The sequence below is a fragment of the Otolemur garnettii genome, unplaced genomic scaffold, assembly GCF_000181295.1.
Source record: "Otolemur garnettii isolate 467f Iridium unplaced genomic scaffold, OtoGar3 scaffold00045, whole genome shotgun sequence".
In the NCBI taxonomy this organism is placed as follows: Eukaryota; Metazoa; Chordata; class Mammalia; order Primates; family Galagidae; genus Otolemur; species Otolemur garnettii.
Genome location: NW_003852440.1, coordinates 9,659,629 through 9,666,929, shown reverse-complemented (window position 1 = coordinate 9,666,929; position 7,301 = coordinate 9,659,629). Strand labels below are relative to the sequence as shown.

Genomic DNA, 7,301 nt, shown 5'->3' with positions numbered 1-7,301 from the left:
AGTTGTCATTGTTATTTAGCTGGCCTGGGGCCAGGCTTGAACCCACCAGCCTTGGTGTATGTGACCACCACCATAACCACTGTGCTACAGTGCCAAGCCTAGAGCAATGGTCTTGAACAGACATTTCTCCAAAGATTCACAAATGGTCAAAAAGTACATGAAATGATGTCCAACATCACTGGTTATTAAGGAAATATAAATCAAAACCAAAATGAGATCTAATTCCACACCAACTATGATGGTCATAGTAGAACAAATGTTGGAGTGGATGTGGACAAACAGTAATGTAAAATAGTGCAGTTACGGGCAGTGCCTGTGGCTCAGTGAGTAGGGTGCCAGCCCCATATACCGAGGGTGACGGGTTCAAACCTGCCCCGGCCAAACGGCAACAAAAAACAGCTAGGAGTTGTGATGGGCGCATATGGTCCCAGCTACTCCGGAGGCTGAGGCAAGAGAATTGAGTAAGCACAGGAGTTGGAGGTTGCTGTGAGCTGTGACTCCATAGTACTCTACCGAAGGTCATAAAGTGAGACTATGTCTCTAAAAAACAAACAAAAAAATAGTGCAGTCACTGTGGAAAAGTTAGGTGGTTGTTCAAAAAGCCAAATTATCTATTTCCAAATAAACTTATGTTAAAAAATTACCATATGATGCAGCAATTCCAATAAGTGAATCCAAAATAACTGAAAATAGGTGCTCAAGTAATTATTCACTAATGTTCCTAATGGTGCTACTCAGAATATCCAACAGGTGACAAGCCAAAATGTCTGACAGATGAATGGATGAACAAATTGTGGCACTACATACAATGGATCAGCATTCAGCCACAGAAACGTCTAGTACTGATATATGTTAAAACTTAACTCAGCTGGCTCAGCGCCCGTAGCACAGTGGTTACAGCGCCAGCCACATACACAGAGGCTGGCGGGTTCGAACCCAGCCTGGACCAGGTAAACAATGACAACTGCAACAAAAAGTAGCCAGGCGTTGTGGCAGGCGCCTGTAGTCCCAACTACATGGGAGGCTGAGGCAAGAGAATCGCTTAAGCCCTTGAGGTTGCTATGAGCTGTGATGCTACGGCTCTCTACCCAGGGCAACTCTGTCTCAAAAAACAAAAACAAAAACAAAACTTGACTGAAACTAGAAAATGTTAAAGCAGACAGACACAAAAACAAAAGCTCACTTATAGGATTTTTTTTTGTGACAGAGTTTTATAATGTTGCCCTTGGTAGAGTGCTGTCTTCACAGCTCACAGCAACCTCCAACTCTTGGGCTTAAGCGATTCTCTTGCCTCAGCCTCCCAAGTAGCTGGGACTACAAGTGTCCACCACAACACTTGGCTAACATTTTTTTTTTGGGCTTTGTTTTTTAGAGACGAGGTCTGGCTCAGACTGAGGCTGGTCTTGAACTCATGAGCTTAGGCAATCCACCTTCCTCAACATCTTAGAGGGTTAGGATTACAGGCGTGAGCCACCACCCCCCACTCAGGAGTGACTTTTTCTTTCTTTCTTTTTTTTTTTTCCCGTTTTCAGATATACTTAAGTCCATCCACAAACGGTGAGAGCAGCAGAAACACGTGACACAGAACACAAGACAGGATCTTCTGTACATGTTGGCGTTAACATAAAGTTAAAAGGTCAAGAAGAAACTGAGATTATAGATGGTGTGTGTAGAAAATTTAAATTAGCTGCAGAAATCTTATCTAGACCTGCACCTGCCCCGTGCCGTAAGCTGGTATTTACTCGTCAGATAAGTTACACAGACTTCTCTGTTCCCTTAAATGCGACCAGACAGATGCAGAGTGGTGCTCACAGGAAGTGCATTCTTCTAGATGCCTCAGTTTAAAATGGCTTTAAGGAATTCATAGCTGTCAAGACAACATTCATTGTGAAGAAGTCCCGAACTCTTCTTTTCAAACAGTTTTTGTTTCATTACTTTTGTCATTAGTTCTTTGGTTTTCTGCATTTCTCTTTGTAAGAAACAGGAGGCGAGGGAGACACCAAGCAGACTTTCAAGCTCTCTGCTGCCCTCCAAGGCCTGTATACTACATAAATTTTGCATTATTTCCATGATTTCTTCTTCTGATTTCTCAACTCTAGATAGCAGTATCATGAATTCATCATTGTCTTCTGGGGTAGATTCCTCTCGTTCAGTTAAATTGCGATGATTCAATTTTTTTCTCTCTCCGTCTGATGGTTGACTTTCCTGCTCTTGTTCTTTAGACTTAATGGGAGAAGCAAATAGGCTCATTTTACAAGTCCCAGTTGTTGGGGAGTAAGTTGTAATACTCAACTTCCTTACGATTTCTGAAGACTCAAATGGCTTTTCTTTTACTAGGCCATCTAATTTCAGTGATCTTTTAACCGGCATTTCGAGATTCAAGGAAGCACCACTGCCGCTGGATGAAGGGAGCTGAGCAACTTCCGACTTTTTCTTTCTTTCTTTTTATCGAGATAGAGTTTCACTTATTAACCCTCGGTAGAGTGCTGTAGCATCACAGCTCACAGCAACCTCCAACTCCTTGGGCTTAGGCAGTTCTCTTGCCTTAGCCTCCCGAGTAGCTGGGACTACAGGAGCACACCAACAGCACACCTGGCTGTTTGTTGCAGTTTGGGCGGGGCTGGGTTTGAACCCCCTACTCATGAGCCACAGGCACCACCCCCCAAGGAGTGACTTTTTAAGGGAAAGGAATGTTCTTCTGGTGTGATGAAAAAGTTTTGAAACTAGAAAAGTGGTTATAGCACAATTTTGTGAATCCACTAGATGTTAATGAATTGTACACTTTAAAATGGTTAATTGTATGTTATGTAAATTTCACCTAAAGAAAAATTTCCATTGGCATACCCCAAAAATACATTTATTAAAAAAGAATGGGCTCGGCGCCTGTAGCTCAAGTGGCTAAGGCGCCAGCCACATACACCTAAGGTGGCAGGTTCGAATCCAGCCCAGGCCCGCCAAACAACGACTACTGCAACCAAAAAATAGCCAGGCATTGTGGCGGGAGCCTGTGGTCCCAGCTACTTAGGAGGCTAAGGCAGGAGACTCGCTTGAGCCCAGGAGTTGGAAGTTGCTGTGAGCTGTGATGCCAGAGCACTCTACTCAGGGGACAGCTTGAGGCTCTGTCTCAAAAAAAAAAAAAAAAAAAAAAAGAATGAAAAAGTTCTTATGTATTGATAAAGGAAGTTTTATCACAATAAGTTTTTAAGGCCAGAATGGTGGCTCACACCTGTAATCCTAGCACTCTGAGAGGCCAAGGTGAGTGAATTGTGTGAGCTAATGCGTTCGAGACCAGCCTGACACCAAGAGTCAGACCTCATCTCTACTATAAATGAAAACCTGAGGCAAAAGGATCGCTTGAGGCCAGGCATGGTGGCTCACGCCTGTACTTCTAGAACTTGGGAGGCCGGTGCAGGTGGACTGCCTGAGCTCGAGATTCTAAGACCAGCCTGAGCCAGAGCAAGACCTCATCTCTAAAAAGAGCCAGGCATTGTGGCAGATAGTAGTCCCAGATACTTGGCAGGCTGAGGCAAGAAAATTGCTTAAGTCCAATAGTTTGAAGTTGTTCTGAGTTATGATGCCATGGTACTCTACAAAGGGCTACAGAGTGAGACTGTACCAAAAAAAAAATTTTTAAGTGAAAAAAAATTGTAGAACACAGTATATTAGGTAGTGACAAATTTGTAAACACTGCGAACAATTTATTTGGCTATGCATTATACATAAAACTAATAGTAGTGGTTGCCTCTAGGGAGAAAATGAGTTCTTGAGTGGCTGAGGACAGAACAGGAAGGTCTTTTTTATGTAAGCCTTTGTGCCTTTTGAATTTTGAAACATATAAATGTTATAATATTCAAAAAATCAGAAGGTAAATACTAACTAAAATAAAATTCATATGCAAAAAGCAAAGGGTCAAAACAATTTTGAAAAGTAAGTAGGGAGGAGGACCACACACTAAGATTTATTTTAAAAACTTAAAGTATTGGCTTGGTGCCCATACCACAGTGGTTGCAGCACCAGCAACATACACTGAGGCTGGTGGGTTCAAACCCAGCCTGGACCAGCTAAACAACTGCAACAAAAAATAGCCAGGTGTTGTGGCAGGTGCCTATAGTCCCAGCTACTTGTGAGGCAGAGGCATGAGAATCTCTTAAACCCAAGAGTTGGAGGTTGCTGTGAACTATGATACTACTGCCCTCCATAATGAGAATCTATCTCAAAAAAAAAAAAAGGAAAAGAAAACTGAAGTATTATAATTAAGATTGTATGTAGGTCAGGCACAGTGGCTCACGCTTATAATCCTAGCACTCAGGGAGGCTAAGATGGGAGGATCCATTGAGCTCAGAAGTTGGAAACCAGCCTAAGCAAGAGAGAGATCCTGTTTCTACTAAAAATAGAACAATTCACTGGATATTGTCCCAGGCACCTGTAATTCCCAGCTACTCTGAAGGCTGAGGCAGGATGATCTGAGCCTGGAAGTCTGAGATTCCTTCCAGCAAGGCTGAGGCCATGGCACTCCTGCCTTGGGAAAGAGTGAGACTTTCTAAATAAAACAAAAAAAAACCCTCCAAAGAGACTGTAATAGTAATACAACAGACAAAAAACTCCACAACTAATCTGAGAGCCCAGAAACATATTTATATATATACATATACGTACACATATGCATATGTTTATGTATATGAATAACTGACCTATGGAAGTGGAGTCCAATCTCTTTTTATGGAAGTGGAGTCCAATCTCTTTCTATCATGGCAAGAGCCCCTTTAGTAGTTCCTATACTTACTACCATGGCCTCCTCCCTCCAAGTCAAGTCTGCCTTACCATTCTTTAAAGAAAACCGAAAAACAGAAGACTATCTTTATATCGCCAGCCTGGAGAAAAACTTTTTGTTTTTTTTTTTTGTTTTTTTGAGACCCAGCCTCAAGCTGTCCCCCTGGGCAGAGTGCCGTGGCATTACAGCTCACAGCAACCTCCAACTCCTGGGCTCAAGCGAGTCTCCTGCCTCAGCCTCCCAAGTAGCTGGGACCACAGGCGCCCGCCACAACGCCCGGCTATTTTGGTTGCAGCCATCATTGTTGTTTGGCGGGTCCGGGCTGGGGATTCGAACCCGCCACCTTAGGTGTACGTGGCTGGCGCCTTAGCCAGTTGAGCTATAGGCGCCGAGCCGAGGAAAACTTTTTGAAGATACAAAAAGCACAAACCATGAAAGTTTAAATTTAATCTAAATTAGAAGTAACAACTTCCCAACAATGAGACATTATAATGTAAAAAGACAATCCGAATTCCACTACCAGTTATGATTCATGTGACCAAAAAGATCAGAAAATACCACAATATTTACTACTGGTTGTACTCTTGCAAACCAAGAAATACACAACAGGCTGGGTGTGGTGGCTCACGCCTATAATCCCAGCACTCTGGAAGGCCGAGGTGGGTGGATCACTTGGGCACAAGAGTTTGAGACCAGCGTGAGCAAGAGATCCCCGTCTTTAAAATATAGTTGGGCATCGTGGTGAGTACCTGTAGTCCCAGCTACTCGGGAGGCTGAGGCCAGAGGATAGCCTGAGCCCAAGAGTTTGAGGGTTACTGTGAGTTACCACGGCACTCTACCCAGGGCAATAAAGTGAGACTCTGTCTCAAAAGAAAAAAGCAGCTTGGCGCCTTGTAGCTCAGCAGGTAGGGTGTCAGCCACATACACTGGAGCTGGTGGGTCTGAACCCAGCCCAGGCCTGCCAAACAACAGCTACAACCAAAAAGTAGCCAGGAGTTGTGGTGAGCACCTGTAGTCCCAGCTACTTGGGAGGCTAAGGGAAGAGAATCGCTGAAGCCCAGGAGTTGGAGGTTGCTGTGAGCTGTGATGCCACTGCACTCTGTCTCAAAAAAGAGAGAAAAGAAGTGTACAACAGAGTTAATGAAAAAAGGACAAACATGCAACTCCAAGAAGGACAGTAACATTTGATGCTTGTCCTCACTGGCTATTAAGGAAATACACATTAAGCTAGATAAGATTGTTTTTATGTTCACGTTGAGTTCCCAGCATCTATTCCAAGAAGCAGAATTGGTAAGTCATAAGCTACATAAATCTTCAACTATTTTAGATAATAATAAAAACTACTCTTCAAAGATTGTGCCCATTTAACCTCCCAATAGCAATATTAAGGAACAGACCTGAGAAAAACCCTGTCTAACATCAGAATGATTACACTGTGATATGTCATACCCCCCCGTAAGAGCAGAACTGTATCAATCCAATCTTTAAAAAGAATGTAGATTAGGAAAAAAAGCCGACTGAAATAATTTTATATAAAAACCAAAAGTATTTTGTACAACCATACAATGTACTTTTTCTAGCAACATGCATGTGTTATAAAATCCATATGGAATGATAAACATCAAAATCAGGAAAATAATTCTTTGGGAGGAAGAAAGGGGAATAGTAGTCAGGAAAAGGTACGCAGGGCTCAAAGTTGTTCATTAATGTTTTATTACTCAGGCAAGATCTGAAGCAAAAACAGTAAAATGGCAAATGTGACTACTGTGGGTGGTACATGGGTACTCATTTTGTGCTCTATACTTTCCTGTATGCTCAAATTATGTCATAATTCAAAATCAGAATGACCAAGAGGAAAGCTCCTAAAATGATAAATGTTACTTCTTAGTGGTAGGCTTAGCAATTTTAGTTTCTGGCTTGGCACCTGTGGCTCAAATGGCTAAAGTACCAGCCACATACATCAGAGCTGGTGGGTTCAAATCCAGCCTGAACCTGCCAAACAACGACAACTACAACCAAAAAATAGTCGGGTGTTGCTGCAGGTGCCTGTAGTCCCAGCTACTTGGGAGGCTGAGGCAAGAGAATCACTTAATCCCAGGAGTTGGAGGTTGCTGTGAGCCATCATGCCACAGCACTCTACCCAGGACGACAGCTTGAGGCTCTGTCTCAAAAAGTTTTTTTTAAGTTTCTTTTCACTACATATACTGTCTACATTTTCTTTAGTACATGTTTATGGCTTTAATAACGGTAAAAAAAAAATCAACAAAAGTTAGGAATTTATTGGGGGGGGCAGTTTTTGGCCGAGGCTGGGTTTGAACCCAACCATCTCTGGTGTATGGGGCTGGCGCCCTACTCTTTGAGCCACAGGTGCCGCCAAAAGTTAGGAATTTTAAAACTCACCTGATAAAGGCAGTCTGCTAACTAACCACTAGAATCTACTATAGAACACTCACTCTCGGCTCGGAGCCTGTGGCTCAAGTGGCTAAGGTGCCAGCCACATACATCTAAGGTGGCGGGTTCGAATCCCCAG

The 7,301-nt window shown here is 42.9% G+C and overlaps 1 pseudogene; it reads right to left on the bottom strand.

Moving 5' to 3' along the window:
* Window positions 1-1,836: 1,836 nt before the first annotated feature.
* Window positions 1,837-2,370, bottom strand: LOC100957847 (annotated as a pseudogene).
* Between the last annotated feature and the right edge of the window lie 4,931 nt (window positions 2,371-7,301).